Raw genomic sequence first — 20,203 nt, forward strand, 5'->3', positions numbered from 1 at the left:
GGGGCTGATGTCCACACCAGGGGTGGAGCCAGGCGGTTGGTCTCCACCCACCGAGGAGTTCACAGTCCTGGAGGTGGGAAAACAGTCAGATACACTTTGGAGTAGTAAGTGAGAGCAAGTGAAGTAGCAGTCGAGCAGTCTGAAGTTAGTCCGGGTGTGTGGCCCGGACAGAGCAGCAAGGTTGGCAGACGGTGGTGACCGTCTGCAGGAGTGGCCTATCGGAGTCTACCACAAGGACCATGGATGGGCGGTGACCCGGCGGTACCGGACCGGTACACAAAGAGAAGTCAGCACCATCTTACGGACCCCGGCAAGGCTAGGAGTCGCCGTGAATTTGCTAAATCCGTTAGCGAAGGGAACCTCTTGGGTTTCCCAGCAGCCAAGTCCCGACAGAAGGCAACAGTCCGACCAGGAGAGGGAGACACCGCCACCGCCAAGGCAACCGTTTCCCAGGGCCAGCGCCTGCGGGCAAAAGGGGCTCCTCCGGCCCATATCCAAGCCGGGGAGCGGGTTACCGGTGGGAACCCATTGGAACCGTTTACAGTACATAGGTGCAGGGAAAGGCAGTCACCATCAACCTGCCGGGAGCCAACAACACCGCAGCCGTCTGTGGGACCCGTCCATCCAGCCGTGTGTTTTACCGAGGACTGTGTCCTCATCATTGGCTGAGTGAGTACCACCGTGCCGTGCGGCACAGCGCTGCCCCCGCGACCCTGCACCTCACCAGGCCCCGCAACCCGCCTGCCATCCATCCCTACCTACCCCATCACCGGGCCCCGGGACAACCAGCCCCCTACCCACGGAGGGGAAAACTAACATCAACGCTGCTCCCTGTCACCACTCCCGGGATCCCCGTCCAGAGCAGCGGTGGTGTCACCAATATCACCACAACCGTGGGTGGCGTCACGGACAATATCCAATCCCCACAATCAAAACCCCCTTTTCACTCACGGGCGAGGAGCGCCGCTCGAGGCCCCGGGATCCGGCCCACCGCTCGAGCCACCACCGAGCAGCAGCAGTAGCCGTGCCGGACCCGAGCAGTGGGTGAGCGCAGCGCACCTCCTCCGCCCGCGACAACTTGGTGTCACGAACAGGATCTTACCGCTCTGCCATCTGGTAGAGGTGCGCCTTGTGACCGCCGGAGGTGTCCGGCAGAATAATTTGAGAAGCCGCCATCTTGGGCGCGAAAAATTCCCGCTCGAGCATCCCCTCGAGTAGTGGAGGCGCGAAGGCCAAAACCCCGCCCCTGTAGAGAAGGTGCCGGAAAGAAACTAAGGGGGACGAAATGGCGGCTGGCCGCATGTAGCTCGTGGCTATAAAAGCAGGGACGCCAGGACCCTGTGGCCATCTTGTTGCTAGTTCCTGGAAAGCATCATTGCTGAGATGTCCGCTCCAACAACCGACAGCGAGACCCCCGCGCCCGGCACAGTGGCGTGGATGGAGGACCGAACTGCCCCGCTGAGTCATCGTCTGCAAGCCCGCATGCAGCTCCTCCTGGAGGAGTGGGAGGCCGACATGGCGGACGTGGTGGCTGCTATGCGGAGATGCGAGGTGGAGGAAGATTTGGAGGAAAGGGTAAGAGACCCACGCCCCTGTATTCCCGAGGGATCGGCCACTGCGGCTGAGGGGCCTGGCCTACACCCGCTCACCCTGCTGCCTCCCTCGCTACCCGCGTTAGTCGCTGCCGCCCCGCCACTAGGCCCGCTACCTGTCCAACCGGTAGCGGTACCCTTCTCGTCCGCCCAAGCGGACCGACCGGCTGCAGACGCCCGGGTCCGCCCTAAACTGCTTTCCCAGGGGCCACCGGAGCCAAGGCCCCTTAACTAAAATGTGTTGGAGGCCCCGGCAGTGATTGCACCGGGTTCCGTGCCCGAGCCCGGGACTGTGGCGTGGATGAGGGCCAGAGTAGTTGACTTTAACCAACGTCAACAGAGCCAGATCTTCCGGATGATGGAACAGTGGACCAGTGAGGTGGAAGCGCTGGTTGCGACTGTCCCGATGTATGCGATGGGAGCCGGCGTGATGGATCCTAATGTGCCGAGGGCTGGGGACCTGGAGAATGCGGCAGCTGGCGGCAACCCGCCTGACGCAGGAATAAATGATAATGACTCCGGCCCCGGCGCTGAGACCACCTTCGAGTCCGAGAGGGCGAGTGAGCGTCCCCGCTATGAAGGAGACCCAGTGGTTTTCTACACCCCGCGCACCGGTGGGAACGGATACCGGGCACCCCTGTCACAGCAGGCATGTCAGTGCATGTTTGATATGCTGGTGGCGGAGGATGGGTCCGCCTCTGCCGACACCAAAGAGTCGGAGTAATGGCAGCGGAGCACCGTTGTCATAGTCCCCCGTTGGGAACATTGTGTGTTAAAAAGTACTGTTTGAAACAGAATGATAAGTGAATGAAACAGAAGAAAAGTTACCTGATTTACTACTTGATTTGAACCGGTCGTTGCCGGCAACTGGTCCCCGTTGGGACCCCTCTTTACAAGTTTTGCATTTTACTAAGGGGGAATGTGGCACCCTGGACAAGCCAGGGGCCACAGAGAACAACACCAACACACCCCACACTCCCGGTAGGCACACCAAAGTCAGATAAAAACCCTTGTTGCCTTCCTCCAGGGGCTGATGTCCACACCAGGGGGTGGAGCCAGGCGGTTGGTCTCCACCCACCAAGGAGTTCACAGTCCTGGAGGCGGGAAAACAGTCAGATAGAGTTTGGAGTAGTAAGTGAGAGCAAGTGAAGTAGCAGTCGAGCAGTCTGAAGTTAGTCCGGGTGTGTGGCCCGGACAGAGCAGCAAGGTTGGCAGATGGTGGTGACCGTCTGCAGGAGTGGCCTATCGGAGTCTACCGCAAGGACCGTGGACGGGCGGTGGCCCGGCGGTACCGGACCGGTACACAAAGAGAAGTCAGCACCATCTGGAAGGGGCTTACGGACCCCGGCAAGGCTAGGAGTCGCCGTGAATTTGCTAAATCCGTTAGCGAAGGGAGCCTCCTGGGTTTCCCAGCAGCCAAGTCCCGACAGAATGCAACAGTCCGACCAGGAGAGGGAGACACCGCCACCGCCAAGGCAACCGTTTCCCAGGGCCAGCGCCTGAGGGCAAAAGGGGCTCCTCCGGCCAATATCCAAGCCGGGGAGCGGGTTACCGGTGGGAACCCATTGGAACCATTTACAGTACATAGGTGCAGGGAAAGGCAGTCACCATCAACCTGCCGGGAGCCAACAACACCGCAGCCGTCTGTGGGACCCGTCCATCCAGCCGTGTGTTTTACCGAGAACTGTGTCCTCATCATTGGCTGAGTGTGTACCACCGTGCCATGCGGCACAGCGCTGCCCCCGCGACCCTGCACCTCACCAGGCCCCGCAACCCACCTGCCATCCATTCCTACCTACCCCATCACCGGGCCCCGGGACAACCAGCCCCCTACCCACGGAGGGGAGAACTAACATCAAAGCTGCTCCCTGTCACCGCTCCCGGGATCCCCATCCAGTGCAGCGGTGGTGTCACCAATATCACCACAACCATGGGTGGCGTCACGGACAATATCCAATCCCCACAATCAAAACCCCCTTTTCACTCACGGGCGAGGAGTGCCGCTCGAGGCCCCGGGATCCGGCCCACCGCTCGAGCCACCACCAAGCAGCAGCAGCAATAGACGTGCCGGACCCGAGCAGTGGGTGATCGCAGCGCACCTCCTCCGCCCGCGACAACTTGTCTCCTGGCTCTGGATCTATGGAGGGGGCAGGGGGCTTCCACGTGGGGCACTGCTTGCCCCGAAGCCCGGCGCCGGTGATCCTGGGGTTCACCGGTGACGCGGAGGTGCTGAGGGGGACGAGGGCAGCGCTTGGAATGTCTGCCTCCTTGGGCCGGCTGCTCACTGCTCAGGGTTTGGGCTGTGGATGACGCTGTAGGCTGAGTGGGTGAGAGGTGAGCGACTCGCTGGAAGGATGGGATCCCGGGGGAGGTGGTACTGGAGTGTGGGGCTGCGGGGGTGATCTGTGAGGCCTGTGCTGAATGATCTATGGCGGGGTTAGGAGGGGCTCCGGTGGGGGCCAGTGAGGCTGAGGCCTGTGTAGCCTGATCTATGGGGAGGTAAGGAGGGGTTGTGGTGGACGGAGCCCCAGGGATGGATAGTATTCCCTGAGAAGCCGGAGAGGGCGCAGGGAGGGGAGCGCTGAGGGCAGTAATACGGGCTTGTAGCCAGTGCTCACCTTCCTGTGCCGCTCTCTGCCGTAGGGCCTCCATCAGGGGGTCAGACATGACAATAGCCTCCATGGGGTCCTCAGGAACAAAAGCTTCTAGGGGGCAGCCGGAGGGAAAGAGGAAATCACTGACCCCGGGCACTGAATTTAACCCCTGTAGGTGTGGCTGGACCCCCCTTTTCCCTGTGATCCCGTTGGTCAGCTGGGCATCCCAATTAGTGGCTCACCTAGGGAATGGTGGAAAGAGGGGATATGGGCACGACCATGGTCTCCTTTAGGATTGGTCAATTGGGCTCCACAGTCAGAGGCACGTTCCTTAAGCAGTATCGTGCCTGCCAGGAGTGATATTGAGTGGTGTTACAGATTATAGAAGTATAGTATATGTCTATGCTTATTGTCTCCTAATCTCAGGCGTGATATTGAGCGATGTTACTTATTATAGAAGTACAGTATATGTCTATGCTTATTGTCTCCTAATCTCAGGAGTGATATTGAGCGGTGTTACTTATTATAGAAGTACAGTATATATCTGTGCTTATTGTCTCCTAATCTCAGGAGTGATATTGAGCTGTGTTACTTATAAATAGAAGTCCAGTATATATCTGTGCTTATTGTCTCCTAATCTCAGGAGTGATATTGAGCGGTGTTACTTATAAATAGAAGTACAGTATATATCTGTGCTTATTGTCTCCTAATCTCAGGAGTGATATTGAGTGGTGTTAGGGGTGCTTCACACACAGCGAGCTCGCTGCCGAGATCGCTGCTGAGTCACGCTTTTTTTTGACGCAGCAGTGACCTCATTAGCGATCTCGCTGTGTGTGACACTGAGCAGCGATCTGGCCCCTGCTGCGAGATCGCTGCTCGTTACACACAGCCCTGGTTCGTTTTCTTCAAAGGCGCTCTCCCACTGTGACACACAGATCACTGTGTGTGACAGCGAGAGAGCGACAAATGAAGCGAGCAGGGAGCAGGAGCCGGCATCTGGCAGCTGCGGTAAGCTGTAACCAAGATAAACATCGGGTAACCAAGGTGGTTACCCGATATTTACCTTAGCTACCAGCCTCCGCCGCTCTCACGCTGCCTGTGCTGCCGGCTCCGGCTCTCTGCACATGTAGCTGCTGTACACATCGGGTTAATTAACCCGATGTGTACTGTAGCTAGGAGAGCAAGGAGTCAGCGCTCAGTGTGCGCGGCTCCCTGCTCCCTGCACACACAGCTAAGCGGTGTGCGCTGGTAACTAATGTAAACATCGGGTAACCATACCCGATGTTTACCTTAGTTACCAGTGTCCGCAACTTCCAGACGCCGGCTCTGTGCAAGCGCAGCGTCGCTTTCACGTCGCTGCTGGCTGGGGGCTGGTCACTGGTGAGATCTGCCTGTTTGACAGCTCACCAGCGACCATGTAGCGATGCAGCAGCGATCCTGACCAGGTCAGATCGCTGGTCGGATCGCTGCTGCATCGCTAAAGTGTGAAGGTACCCTTACTTAGAAATAGAAGTACAGTATATGTCTATGCTTATTGTCTCCTAATCTCAGGAGTGATATTGAGCAGTGTTACTTATTATAGAAGTACAGTATATATCTATGCTTATTGTCTCCTAATCTCAGGAGTGATATTGAGCGGTGTTACTTATTATAGCAGTACAGTATATGTCTATGCGTATTGTCTCCTAATCTAAGGGGTGATATTGAGCGGTGTTACTTATTATAGAAGTACAGTATATGTCTATGCTTATTGTCTCCTAATCTCAGGAGTGATATTGAGCGATGTTACTTATTAAGTACAGTATATATCTATGCTTATTGTCTCCTAATCTCAGGAGTGATATTGAGCGATGTTACTTATTATAGAAGTACAGTATATGTCTATGCTTATTGTCTCCTAATCTCAGGAGTGATATTGAGTGGTGTTACTTATTATAGAAGTACAGTATATATCTGTGCTTATTGTCTCCTAATCTCAGGAGTGATATTGAGCAGTGTTACTATTTATAGAAGTACAGTATATATCTGTGCTTATTGTCTCCTAATCTCAGGAGTGATATTGAGCAGTGTTACTTATTATAGAAGTACAGTATATATCTATGCTTATTGTCTCCTAATCTCAGGAGTGATATTGAGCAGTGTTACTATTTATAGAAGTACAGTATATATCTGTGCTTATTATCTCCTAATCTCAGGAGTGATATTGAGCAGTGTTACTTATTATAGAAGTACAGTATATATCTATGCTTATTGTCTCCTAATCTCAGGAGTGATATTGAGCAGTGTTACTTATTATAGAAGTACAATATATGTCTATGCTTATTGTCTCCTAATCTCAGGAGTGATATTCAGCAGTGTAACTTATTAAAGAAGTACAGTATATGTCTATGCTTATTGTCTCCTAATCTCAGGAGTGATATTGAGCGGTGTTACTTATTATAGAAGTACAGTATATATCTGTGCTTATTGTCTCCTAATCTCAGGAGTAGAGATGAGCGAACCGGTCGCGGTTCAGCTCGAGTTCGGTTCGCCGAACGGAGGTCTCGTTCGAGTTCGGTTCGTCGAACGTTCGACGAACCGAACTCGAACCGCATAGGAAACAATGGCAGGCAATCACAAACACATAAAAACACCTAGAAAACACCCTCAAAGGTGTCCAAAAGGTGACAAACAACTCACAACACAACACAAACACATGGGAAAGCAACAAGGACATATACTCATGCGAAAACAAAAGAGCTGGACAAGGAAAAAGAGGAGGAGACACAGATATAGGCATGGCACGCCCTTCTAAAATCATGTAAAACACCGCAAGGTGACTCCAAGCGGAGTCTCCCTTTTTTCAAAAAATTGGGCCACACAGACACCCCATCAGTGGCAGCACTTGTGCCCTAGTTGTACACTTCACAGCTAGATTTGCATCAAGCACATTCAAAATACACAAGCATTTACTTTCCCTAGGATGACACCGGGGTAGTAAATTCCTTGTGGATCCATGACTTGTTCATTTTGATGAACGTTAGTCTGTCCACATTGTCACTGGACAGACGCGTGCGCTTATCTGTCAGCACACACCCAGCAGCACTAAAGACACGTTCAGAGACAACGCTGGCAGTTGGACACGACAAAATCTCCAAGGCGTAAGTGGAGAGCTCTGGCCATTTTTCAAGATTTGAAGCCCAAAATGAGCAAGGCTCCATTTGCAAAGTCATGGCATCGATGTTCATTTGGAGATACTCCTGTATAGTGATGAGCGAGTGCTAAAAAGCTCGGGTGCTCGAGGCTTGGGCCGAGCATCCCAAGATACTCGTGTACTCGGCCCGAGCACCGAGCCCAATGTTATCCTATGGGAGACCCGAGTATTTTTGTGAAATGACCCCCGGCAGCATGTAGAAACCCTAAAAATGGCACAAAAGTCTCAGAAGAGTGCTCAAATGACATGGCAACAGCATGGGGAAGACCCCTTGAAGCATGTATCACTCAAAAGTCACAGCTGTGAACAATTTTGTCCGCGTTTTACGCCATTTTTACGGACTCACCAGAAAACCTTCCAAAATGACACCAAAATGAATTTTCATGGCGGAAATGTTAAGGGCACATACCCAATAGTGAGATAGAGCTAATGTATGTTACTTTTTGAGATTAATACATGAAAGATTTTACGTAAAACATTGTGTGGCACTCCGATGTCCCTGAGAAGAGACGTACATAAAGGCCTTTGAGTCTAATGTGCCCATTTTGAGGAAGTGAGTCTTTGTAGTCTTTTCCTTTGCCAGGGCAGTCCAAAATTGTGAGGTTCACCAATGCCCCTGCATACAGACGTGCATGATGGCCTGTAAACCTGAAGTGCCCATTGTAAGGAAGTGGGTCTATTTCAGTATAGCCCTTTGCCAGGGCAGCCACAAATTGGGAGGCTCCACATTGTCCCTGGATAGAGACGTGCATGATGGCCTGTAAACCTGAAGTGCCCATTGTAAGGAAGTGGGTCTATTTCAGTATAGCCCTTTGCCAGGGCAGCCACAAATTGGGAGGCTCCACATTGTCCCTGGATAGAGACCTGTTAGGTTCTTAGTGCCTCCGTGCTTGCATTTAAAAACCGCATGTGTGTGCCTGTTGGTGGCAGCTTTCCGCTGCACTTGTGTGCGTTTTGCAATAACTTGGATATAACGCACAAGTCTAGTGAATACACATCAGCACAGCATTGCAAAATGCGCAAGGGCGTTGTCAACGAACAAGGAAGTGGACGTGATGGTGGTGCAGGCAGAGACCGAGGTCGTGTGCAAGCTCTAATTTCGCCACAACAAAGGGCCACATCTACTCGCTCGCACGTCCTGTCCCAAATTCTTGGGGACCGCAGCAGTACACCGCTCTTGAACCAAGACCAGTGTCAACAGGTTGTTAGTTGGATAGCGGATAATGCTTCCAGTCAGATTGGCACCACCACAAACACTCTGTCTTCCACATGGTCAAGTGTCAGTAGCCGTGATACTGCACTGCACATTTCAGAACCTGATCCTCCTTCCTACCACCAGGCCGAGTACACGTCCACGGACATTACTGATCCCACACTTGGACACTCGGAAGAGCTGTTCGTTTACGTTTCCATTCACACACTCTGGCCTCTCGCCAGCTCCTGTTGAAGTGGGCCATGACGAGATTGTATGTACAGATGCCCAAATATTTGAGCATCCACGTTCTCACGAAGTTGGCAACGTGTCTCAACAAGGGGTGGACGATGTTGAGACACAATTGTCAGGAAGTCAGGAGGAGCAGGGTGCGGAAGAGGAAAACGACGTGGTGGATGATCCAGTAACTGACCCAACCTGGCAGGAGGATATGCAGAGCGAGGACAGCAGTGCACAGGGGGAGGGAGGCGTAGCATCCCAACAGGCAGTAAGAAGCAGGGTGGTGGCCCCAGGCAGACGTCAGGCAACTGTTCCCCGGAACAACACGACACAAGGTGCCTGTACAAATGTTAGGTCTTCCCGAGTCTGGCAGTTTTTTAAGTTGGCTCCAGATGATTCTAAAAAGGCCATTTGCAACACCTGCCGTGCCAGCATCAGCAGGGGTACCAAAACTATCAGCCTGACCACCACCAGCATGATCAGGCACATGTCAGCCAAGCACCCGACTTTGTGGGATGTACAACAGAGTCGAGGAGCAGTGCTTGCTGATGTCACTGCTACGTCTTCGCTTGTTGTGCATGCGAGCCAATCCCCTGTCCATGCTGCCCGCGAACAAGCCTCCTCCGGCCCTGCACCTGCAGTTGCCCACGCAGAAATAACACCATCATCAAGCACGTCCTTGTCCCAGTGCAGCGATCAGTTATCCATTCAGCAAACCTTTGAACGCAGGCGCAAATACACTGCCAACGCCCCACATGCCACACTTCTAAATGCTAACATTTCGCGACTGCTTGCGCTGGAAATGTTGCCTTTTAGGCTGGTTGAAACAGAAGCATTCCGCGACCTGATGGTGGCAGCTGTCCCACGTTACTCGGTCCCCAGCTGCCACTATTTTTCCCGGTGTGCCGTCCCCGCATTGCATAACCACGTGTCACAAAACATCACACGTGCCCTGAACAACGCTGTTTCAGCCAAAGTCCACCTAACCACAGACACGTGGACAAGTGCTTCTGGGCAAGGCCGCTACATCTCGTTGACGTCACACTGGGTTAATATTGTGGAAGCTGGGACCCAGTCTGAGCGAGGGATGGAACACGTCCTTCACACACCAAGTTTTTCAGGCCCTACCTCAGTCAGGGTTTCACCCACACTCTACAGCTCCGGAATGTCATGCTCCTCAGCCTCCTCCTCCTGCGCATCCTCATCCACTTTACCCTCCACACCAGTCCCAAGCTGGAAGTGTCGCGGGCGGAGGAGGGGACGCTGCGCTCTCCCACTGCTCGGGTCCAGCTGCCGCTGCTCTACGGCTGCTGCTGCTCGGTGGCTCGAGCGATGGCCGGATCCCGGGGACTCGAGCGGCGCTCATCGCCCGTGAGTGAAAAGGGGTCGTTTGGGTTTTGGGGATATTGTCCGTGACGCCACCCACGGTTGTGGTGATTGTGTGGACACCACCGCTGCTCTGGACGGGATCCCGGGAGCCTGTGACAGGGAGCAGCTTTGTTGTTATTTCTCCCCTCCGTGGGTAGGGGGGTTGGTTGTCCCGGGGCCCGGTGATGGGGTAGAGATGGATGACAGGCGGGTTGCGGGGCCTGATGAGGTGCAGGGTCGCAGGGGCAGCGCTGTGCCGCACGGCACGGAGGTACTCACTCAGCCCAATGATGATGACACAGTTCACGGTAAAACAAGTGGCTGGATGGACGGGTCCCTCGGACGGCTGCGGTTGTTCCTCCCTGCAGGTTAGTGATGACTGTCTCTCCCTGCACCTAAGTTCAGTGTTGGTAGTGATGGTTTCCCACCGGTAACCCGCTCCCCGACCTGGATATGGGCCGGAGGACCCCCTTTTGCCCACAGGCGCTGGCCCTGGGAGACGGTTGCCCTTGGCGGTGGCGGTGTCTCCCCTTCACGGTTGGACGGTTGCCTTCTATCGTGACTTGGCTGTTTGGAAACCCTGAGGTCCCCTTCACTAACGGATTTGGCAAATTCACGGCGACACCAAGCCTTGCCGGGATCCGAAAGGCCCCTGCCAATGGTGCTGGCTTCTCTTTGTATACCGGTCCAGTACGGCCGGGTCACCACCCGTCCACGGTCCTTACGGCAGACTCCAATCGGCCTCCACTGCAGACGGTCACCACATCCTGCCAACCTTGCTGTCCTGTCCGGGCCACACACCCGGACCAACTTCAGGCTCTTTGCTGTCACTTTTCTCCTCTCTACTACTTTCCTCCTTCCACTTCCTTAGCTTAACTCTCACTGCCTGTGTTTTCCCTCCTCCTTGGTGGGTGGAGACCAACCGCCTGGCTCCACCCCCTGGTGTGGACAACAGCCCCTGGGGAAGGCAACAAGGATTTTGTGTTTTGACTATGATATGCCTGCCGGGAGTGTGGGGTGTGTAAGTGTTGTGCTCTGTGGCCCCTGGCTTGTCCAGGGCGACACAGAAGCACTGCAGCACTGCCTCGGCGAAGCGGCAACAGGCTGTGCTGAAGCTAATCTGCATAGGTGACAAACCCCACAATGCAGAAGAGGTGTGGACACCTCTGAAACAGAAGGCAGATCACTGGCTCACACCTCTGAACCTAAAGCCAGGAAAGGTTGTGTGTGACAATGGCCGGAACCTGGTGGCGGCTTTGAGGCGAGGCCAGCTGACACATGTTCCATGCGTGGCCCATGTGCTCAACCTCGTGGTTCAGCGGTTTCTAAAGTCATACCCAGAGCTGTCTGATCTGCTGGTAAACGTTCGCCGCCTGTCTGCACATTTTCGAAAGTCACCTACTGCTTCAGCCGGCCTTGCCGGCTTTCAGCGCCATTTGCATCTTCCGGCTCACAGACTGGTGTGTGATGTCCCCACGCGTTGGAATTCAACTCTGCACATGTTGGTCAGGATATGTGAGCAGAAGAGGGCAGTTGTTGAGTACCTGCATCACCTAAGCCGTCGGGAAATGGGTCAAACTCCACACATAACACCTGAGGAGTGGAGATGGATGTCCGACCTATGTACCATTCGCCAAAACTTTGAGGACTCCACCAAGATGGTGAGCGGCGATGACGACATTATTAGCGTCACCATACCGCTTCTCTGCCTTCTAAAATGGTCTCTGCTCAAAAAACAACCATGATGCATTGCAGGCGGAGCGCGATGAGTTTGAGCAAGAAACAGTAGTGGGTGTGGGTGATAACACACAGCCCAGCCTCGTCTCATCACAACGTGCAGTGGAGGACTATGACGAGGAGGAGGATGAAGACATGGAGCAACTCTCTGGCCAAATTGAGGATATGACATGCAGTCATATCCTCGGTTCAGCGTGGCTGGCCAGAGGACAGGGTAGATGATGAGGAGGAGGAGGAGGAGGAGGAGGAGGACAGCATGTTCAGTCATCGTGTTGGTCAGGATACTGAAGTGATGGCTGTTAAGAGTCTGGCACACATGGCTGACTTTATGGTAAGCTGCCTGCCTCGTGACCCTCGCGTTAAGAACATCTTGGCCGACAAGCATTACTGGTTGGTAACACTGTTAGACCCACGCTAAAAGGAGAACTTTATGTCTCTTATTCCCGAGGCGGAGAGGTCAGGCAAAATGCAGCAGTTCCAGAAGGCCATAGTCACGGAAGTAGGCAAAGCATTCCCCTCACAAAACGCTAGCGGCATAGGTCAGGAATCAGTGGACAACCAAGGCGTACAGCCGAGAGGGGCACAAGTCCAATCCGCCAGAGGTAGGGGAACAGTCTTTAAGATGTGGGACAGTTTTCTCAGCCCCTCACATACCACAGCCCCTGAGGTGCGGGGTAGTGCCACAAGAAATCCTAAGTTTGCCCAGATGCTCAAGGAGTACCTTGCAGATCAAACAACTGTACTCCGACATTCCTCTGTGCCTTACAATTAATGGGTATCCAAGCTGGACACGTGGCATGAATTGGCTCTCTACGCCTTGGAAGTCCTGGCCTGCCCTGCCGCTAGCGTTTTGTCAGAGCGTGTTTTTAGTGCCGCAGGTGGAATCATTACAGATAAACGCACCTGCCTGTCAACTGAAAATGCTGACAGGCTGACTCTGATCAAGATGAACAAGGGTTGGATTCGGCCAGACTTCACCACATCACCAGCAAATGACAGCGGAATTTAAAGTTTGTAACGGGAATTTGCCATGTACCTCCACTCACCCATGGTAACACACTTCTGGACTTTGGCTAATCGCTGGACTGCTCCTCCTTCTCCTCATGCGCCATCATGATGACCGTTACAATAGTTAGGCCATTGTTTCAGGTATACCCCCAGTGGTAAATTTTTTCGCCCATTCTTTCAGAATGGGCATTACAACGACAGGAGACCCGCTCCTTTGCAATGGGAACAATGTTTTGAGGCCCTCATGCACATCTCTATCCAGGGACAATATGGAGCCTGTACGCTGCCACCGACAGGCACACACGTGCGGCTTTTAAATGCAAGCACGGACGCAATAAGAACCTAACAGGTTTTTAGGAGCGACAATTACTGAGAAGTCTGACACTATCAGACACTGCTGACTGACGTGTATTATTCACTAGACTTGTGCGTTATATAATAGTTTGTGCAAAACGTGCACCTGTACGCTGCCACCGACAGGCACACACGTGCGGTTTTTAAATGCAAGCACGGACGCAATAAGAACCTAACAGGTTTTTAGGAGCGACAATTACTGAGAAGTCTGACACTATCAGACACTGCTGACTGACGTGTATTATTCACTAGACTTGTACGTTATATAATAGTTTGTGCAAAACGTGCACCTGTACGCTGCCACCGACAGGCACACACGTGCGGTTTTTAAATGCAAGCACGGACGCAATAAGAACCTAACAGGTTTTTAGGAGCGACAATTACTGAGAAGTATGACACTATCAGCCACTGCTGACTGACGTGTATTATACACTACACTTGTGCGTTATATAATAGTTTGTGAAAAACGCACACAAGTGCACCTGTACGCTGCCACCGACAGGCACACACGTGCGGTTTTTAAATGCAAGCACGGACGCACTAAGAACCTAACAGGTTTTTAGGAGAAAAAATTACTGAGAAGTCTGACACTATCTGGACTGTTTTAGACTGTGTACACCAGCCCCAGATATGATGAAGGCTGGTATACGGTCACCACTAGGAATGGCTATATACCCTGCCTGCCTGCCTGCCTGCCTGCTACAATAGTCCTGACAAGGACTCTTCTGGTCACTAGCCTGTATTCCGACCTGGCTATACCCTGCCTGTATATAGCAACAATAGTCCTGAGAAGGACTCTGCTACTGTACTCCGACCTGGCTATACCCTGCCTGCCTGTATACAACTAGAATAGTCCTGAGAAGGACTTCTGGTCACACTGTTTGCAGCCCTGCTCCGGAACTAACTATAAAGGGCCGCAAACCTTTCCCTGAAGCAGCGACCCTCTCCCTGCACTGACTGTCTGGATGGCTGTGAGCAGAGCACAGCGCGCCCGCCGGTATAAAGGCTCGGTCACGCTGTGCGGGCCGGCCAATCACTGCAATTCCACAACTAACAGGGCTGCGGCATTGCAGTGGTCTGCCAGCCAATCCCTGCATGAGGGCTGGCTCTCAAAAGAGCGCCAACATGCAGGGATGAAGACCACGAGTACAGCACGAGTATCGCGAGATTACTCGGTCCCCGCCGAGTAGCCCGAGTACAGTGATACTCGTGCGAGTACCGAGTAGTAACAAGCATACTCGCTCATCACTACTCCTGTATCATCCTCTCCAGCCGTCGACTATGTGTCAGACTTGTTGTCTCTGGTGGCCTTGCAAAGGAGGGTCTAAAAAAATTATGAAAAGATTCAATAAAATTGCTGTTACCAGCACCAGATACGGTGCTACTGGTACGGGTAGACTGTTGAAGATGGCGAGATCGTCTTATGTTTGTCAAGTTACAACTGGGAGATTAACTCCCTGCACCTGCTCGGTTGTTTGGTGTAAAAGCCGAGCTAAGATCGAGTAACAGCTTCTGCTGATACTCCTGCATATGTGCGTCCCTTTCTATGGCTGGAATTATGTCACAAAATTTGGACTTGTACCGGGGATCTAATAGTGTGGCAAGCCAGTAGTCATCATCACTTCTAATTTTGACAATACGAGGGTCATGTTGGAGGTAGTGCAGCAAGAAGGCACTCATGTGTCTTGCGCAGCCATGCGGACCAAGTCCACGCTGTGTTTGTGGCATAGAGGTGCTAACCGTTCTTTCTTCCTCTGACAGCTCCCCCCAACCTCTTTCAACTGAAATTTGACCAAGGTCTCCCTCATCCGCTGAGTCTTCCATGTCCATGGACAGTTCGTCCTCCATTTCTTCATGTTCTCCTGCACCTTCCTCAACATTTCGCCTGCTACCATGCGCCCTTGTTGATCCCTGTCCCCCATGGTCCCATGCCTGCCGCGTTGGTGATGATGAAAGTCTGTACCTTGGTGATGTTGTTGTGTCTTGCGCATATGAATCCTCCTGTAGTTCCTCCCCTTCCTGTTGTCCCACCCCCTGACTCCGAATAGTGTTTAGCGTGTGCTCCAGCATGTAAATGACTGGAATTGTCATGCTGATAATGGCATTGTCAGCGCTAAACATATTCGTCGCCATGTCGAAACTGTGCAGAAGGGTGCATAGGTCCTTGATCTGAAACCACTCCATCAGGGTGATCTGCCCAACCTCTGCATCTCGTTGGCCAAGGCTATACGTCATGACGTATTGCACCAGGGCTCGGCGGTGCTGCCACAGTCGCTGTAACATGTGGAGAGTCGAATTCCAGCGTGTCGCCACATCGCATTTCAGGCGATGAACCTGGCAGGCCGAAAGACTTCTGGAGCTATGCAAGTCGCTCAGCTGCGGCGGTTGAACGGCAGAAGTGAGCAGACAGTTTTTGTGCCCTGGTCAGAAGGCCATCTAGGCCGGGATAGTGTGTTAAAAATTGCTGGACAACAAGGTTCAACACGTGAGCCATACAAGGCACGTGTGTCACCTTGCCCAGGCGAAGGGCCGCACCCAGGTTTGCAGCATTGTCGCACACGGCCTTACCAGGCTGCAGGTTGAGTGGAGACAACCATTTATTAAACTCAGTCTCCAGAGCTGCCCACAACTCAGCTGCTGTGTGACTCCTATTTCCAAGACATGTCAAGCTAAAGACGGCCTGATGCCGTTGTGCTCTGCTGCCAGCATAGTAATGAGGGGTGCGTGATTCCTTCTGCGCAGTGAGAACTCTGGTGGCCTGATCAGGCAGGCTTGGGGCGGAGGTGGAGGACCCAGATGAGGTGGAGGAGGCAGAAGCAGTGGCGGAACTTGGACAGACAGAGGATTGACACACAAGTCGTGGGGACGGCAAGACTTGTGCAGCAGACCCTTCACCATCTATCACCATAGTTACCCAGTGCCCAGTCAGCGACATGTAACGTCCCTGTCCATGCTTACTGGTCCAAGTATCGGTGGTGAAATGCACCCGTTCACACACAGAGTTTCTCAAGGAAGCGGTGATGTTGTGTGCGACATGCTGGTGTAGCGCGGGCACACCTTTCTTAGAGAAGTAGTGGCAACTGGGCATCTGGTACTGGGGCACAGCGACAGACATAAGGTCTCTAAAATCCTGTGTGTCCACCAGGCAGAAAGGCAGCATTTCGGTAGCCAAGAGCTTACAGAGGGATAAAGTCAACCTCTTAGCTTTGTCATGGGTCGCAGGAAATGGCCTTTTATTTGTCCACATCTGAGGGACAGAGATCTGGCTGCTGTGTGTAGACGGTGTTGAGTAGGGTGTCCCTGGAAAAATGCAGGTTTGTGAGGAAAGTGCAGGCGGAGACATGATGTTGCCTTCATCCAACGTTGGTGCTATCGATGTCTGAGAGAGTTGTACACACGCACTTGTTTCCCCTTCCAAACCAACTGACGACCTACCAAGCAAACTGCCTGTTGCGGTTACAGTGGTGGAAGTTGTGCGTGGAAAACCAGGTGTGACAGCTGTCCCCACAGTCCTAGAAGATGAAGAGCGCGCGGATGCACTGGAAGGGGCAGGCGGTGGATAGTTCGCTCCACTAGGCCGCATTGCAGCACGGTGAGCTTCCCACTGGGACATATGATATTTATTCATGTGACGATTCATGGAAGAAGTTATCAAACTGCTGAGGTTTTGCCCTCTACTAACAGAATCACGACAAATTTTACAGATCACATAAATTGGGCGATCTTTTGCTATGTCAAAAAAGGACCAGGCTAGGCAAGGCTTAGAGGGCATGTGACCTGCTGATCCACACCGACTAGTGCTCAGAGGCAGAGTGGTTGCTGAGGATGCAGTTGTAGACGTGCTACCAGTACTCCGACTCTGTCCAGGAAGGCGCAAGGTAATTTCGTCGTCAGTTGCATCCTCCTCCACCGTCTCTGTTGACCTCCTCGAGGGCCTGACTGTGGGTTGACAGTAGGTGGGATCTAGAACTTCCTCATCAATTGTTGTGTTTGCACTCCCCTCACCCTCAGACCGAGCCTCTTCTTGCCCTAACCGAATATTTAAGTTGTCATCCCAATCTGGTATCTGCGTCTCATCATCATCAGTATGTTCCTCATTGTCTATAACAACAGGTGTTACAGTTTGTGAAAAAGGGTCAACATTATGCTCAGAAACTTGGTCCTCACGGCCTGAATCAGAGTCACAAAGGTTCTGGGCATCACTGCAGACCATTTCCTGGTCTGTACTCACTGTAGCTTAGGAGCAGACCTCTGATTCCCAGGCTATAGTGTGACTGAACAGCACTGCAGAATCAGCCATCTCAGTTCCACCATACTGTGCAGGGCGGATGGAGACTTCAGAGCTGGGAGAAAGCAAGTTTGATTGGGATGACAACTCAGAGGACTGGTGTTTTTTGGATGCGGTAGTTAAGGTGGCGGAGAGGGCACTTGTTGGACCACTTGAGATCCATTCAAGCATTTTCCTTTTTTGGCCATCATCTACCTTTGTTCCAGTTATTCGTGTCCGTAAAAAAGGGAGCACATCGGATTGTCCACGGTAAGTAGTAGACATCTTATTTTTGCTGGAAGATGGTCTATCTTCAGCAGATGTTAATGGAGCTTTGCCACCTTCCCCATGGACAAACCCTTTTTTTCCTTTTCCAACACGCCTCTTCCCCTTTCTACCAGCATCTGTCATTTTGCCACTCATTTTGATTGCGACAAGATTGTGCACTTAAAATGTGGTAGTAAAAATTGAGAGGTGGTGTAGATTGCAGCGGTGGTCTATCTTTATTAACAGCAGAATAAACAATAATAACTATCCCTGACAATGCAACTATGGCCCTTAAACTGGCAGCATAGTTTGCTAGTATAATGGCTTAGTAACAATGAGTTTGAGTGTGCAATGCAGAGGTGCTGCACATAGATTTGCACCAGTGGGACAGTAATGGACGTCCAACAGCCACTTTTAGGATGCCGCTAAGTTTACTCAGTGTTTGCTAGTATAATGGCTTAGTAACAATGAGTTTGAGTGTGCAATGCAGAGGTGATGCACATAGATTTGCACCAGTGGGACACTAATGGAAGTCCAACAGCCACTTTTAGGATGCCACTAAGTTTACTCAGTGTTTGCTAGTATAATGGCTTAGTAACAATGAGTTTGAGTGTGCAATGCAAAGGTGATGCACATAGATTTCCACCAGTGGGACACTAATGGAAGTCCAACAGCCACTTTTAGGATGCCACTAAGTTTACTCAGTGTTTGCTAGTATAATGGCTTAGTAACAATGAGTTTGAGTGTGCAATGCAGAGGTGCTGCACATAGATTTGCACCAGTGGGACAGTAATGGACGTCCAACAGCCACTTTTAGGATGCCGCTAAGTTTACTCAGTGTTTGCTAGTATAATGGCTTAGTAACAATGAGTTTGAGTGTGCAATGCAGAGGTGATGCACATAGATTTGCACCAGTGGGACACTAATGGAAGTCCAACAGCCACATTTAGGATGCCAGTAAGTTTACTCAGTGTTTGCTAGTATAATGGCTTAGTAACAATGAGTTTGAGTGTGTAATGCAGAGGTGATTCACATAGATTTGCACCAGTGGGACACTAATGGAAGTCCAACAGCCACTTTTAGGATGCCACTAAGTTTACTCAGTGTTTGCTAGTATAATGGCTTAGTAACAATGAGTTTGAGTGTGCAATGCAAAGGTGATGCACATAGATTTCCACCAGTGGGACACTAATGGAAGTCCAACAGCCACTTTTAGGATGCCACTAAGTTTACTCAGTGTTTGCTAGTATAATGGCTTAGTAACAATGAGTTTGAGTGTGCAATGCAGAGGTGATGCACATAGATTTGCACCAGCGGGGCACTAATGGAAGTCCAACAGCCACTTCTAGGATGCCACTAAGTTTACTCAGTGTTTGCTAGTATAATGGCTTAGTAACAATGAGTTTTAGTGTGCAATGCAGAGGTGATGCACATAGATTTGAACCAGTGGGACACTAATGGAAGTCCAACAGCCACTTTTAGGATGCCACTAAGTTTACTCAGTGTTTGCTAATATAATGGCTTAGTAACAATGAGTTTGAGTGTGCAATGCAGAGGTGATGCACATAGATTTCCACCAGTGGGACACTAATGGAAGTCCAACAGCCACTTTTAGGATGCCACTAAGTTTACTCAGTGTTTGCTAGTATAATGGCTTAGTAACAATGAGCTTGAGTGTGCAAAGGGCAGGAGGGTACAGTGGCAGGGTTGTGGGTCTGGGTAGAGGAAAGGAAGCCTCCCTTTCTATCCCTCCTAATGGGGAAATGCAGCGAGGAAATCCCTGACCTTAGCTACATAGACGCTGTCATCTTGTGTAGCTGTTAAAATCTGTTTTCACGGACCTGACTGTCACCTATGGCTCTGACCCTGCCGGTATTAGCCCTTAAAAGGATAAAAGAAAAAAGGAGGGGGTGCGCTCCTGTGTAAAATCAAATGATAGACTTGTTGTATGTGCAGTGTGATGGTCACACTCACCTGATCCTGTTGTACATCAGGTACAACACTGGGGAACCAGCCGAAGGGAAGTCCAAGGTGTACCGCTATGGCATCAGCGGGGATCTCGTCCTCTCCAGCCCGCAGGATTTCCAGCCCAGGCCGCCGCTCACGCGATCGATATCCCACGTGGAGAGCACAGCCGCCAAACCAGCGCTAGGCTGCAGCTCCTCCTTTGTGATGGACGGACCCGTAGAAACGATGCCGGTGACTCACCGGCCCTTCAGATGCGTGGAAGGATTCAGGCAGATTTTGGATTCGCTGCAGCAGCCCCGTGCACTCCGAGAAGGAGATAGAAATTTGGGGATAATGAAAAAACCACGGTGTCGGCTGCGCTGCTAAGAAGGTTCATGGAGATGATAGTATTGTTCCAAAAGTTTTTATTGCAAGATTATAAGC

Source organism: Anomaloglossus baeobatrachus, chromosome 5 (genome assembly GCF_048569485.1).
Source record: "Anomaloglossus baeobatrachus isolate aAnoBae1 chromosome 5, aAnoBae1.hap1, whole genome shotgun sequence".
Classification (NCBI taxonomy): Eukaryota; Metazoa; Chordata; class Amphibia; order Anura; family Aromobatidae; genus Anomaloglossus; species Anomaloglossus baeobatrachus.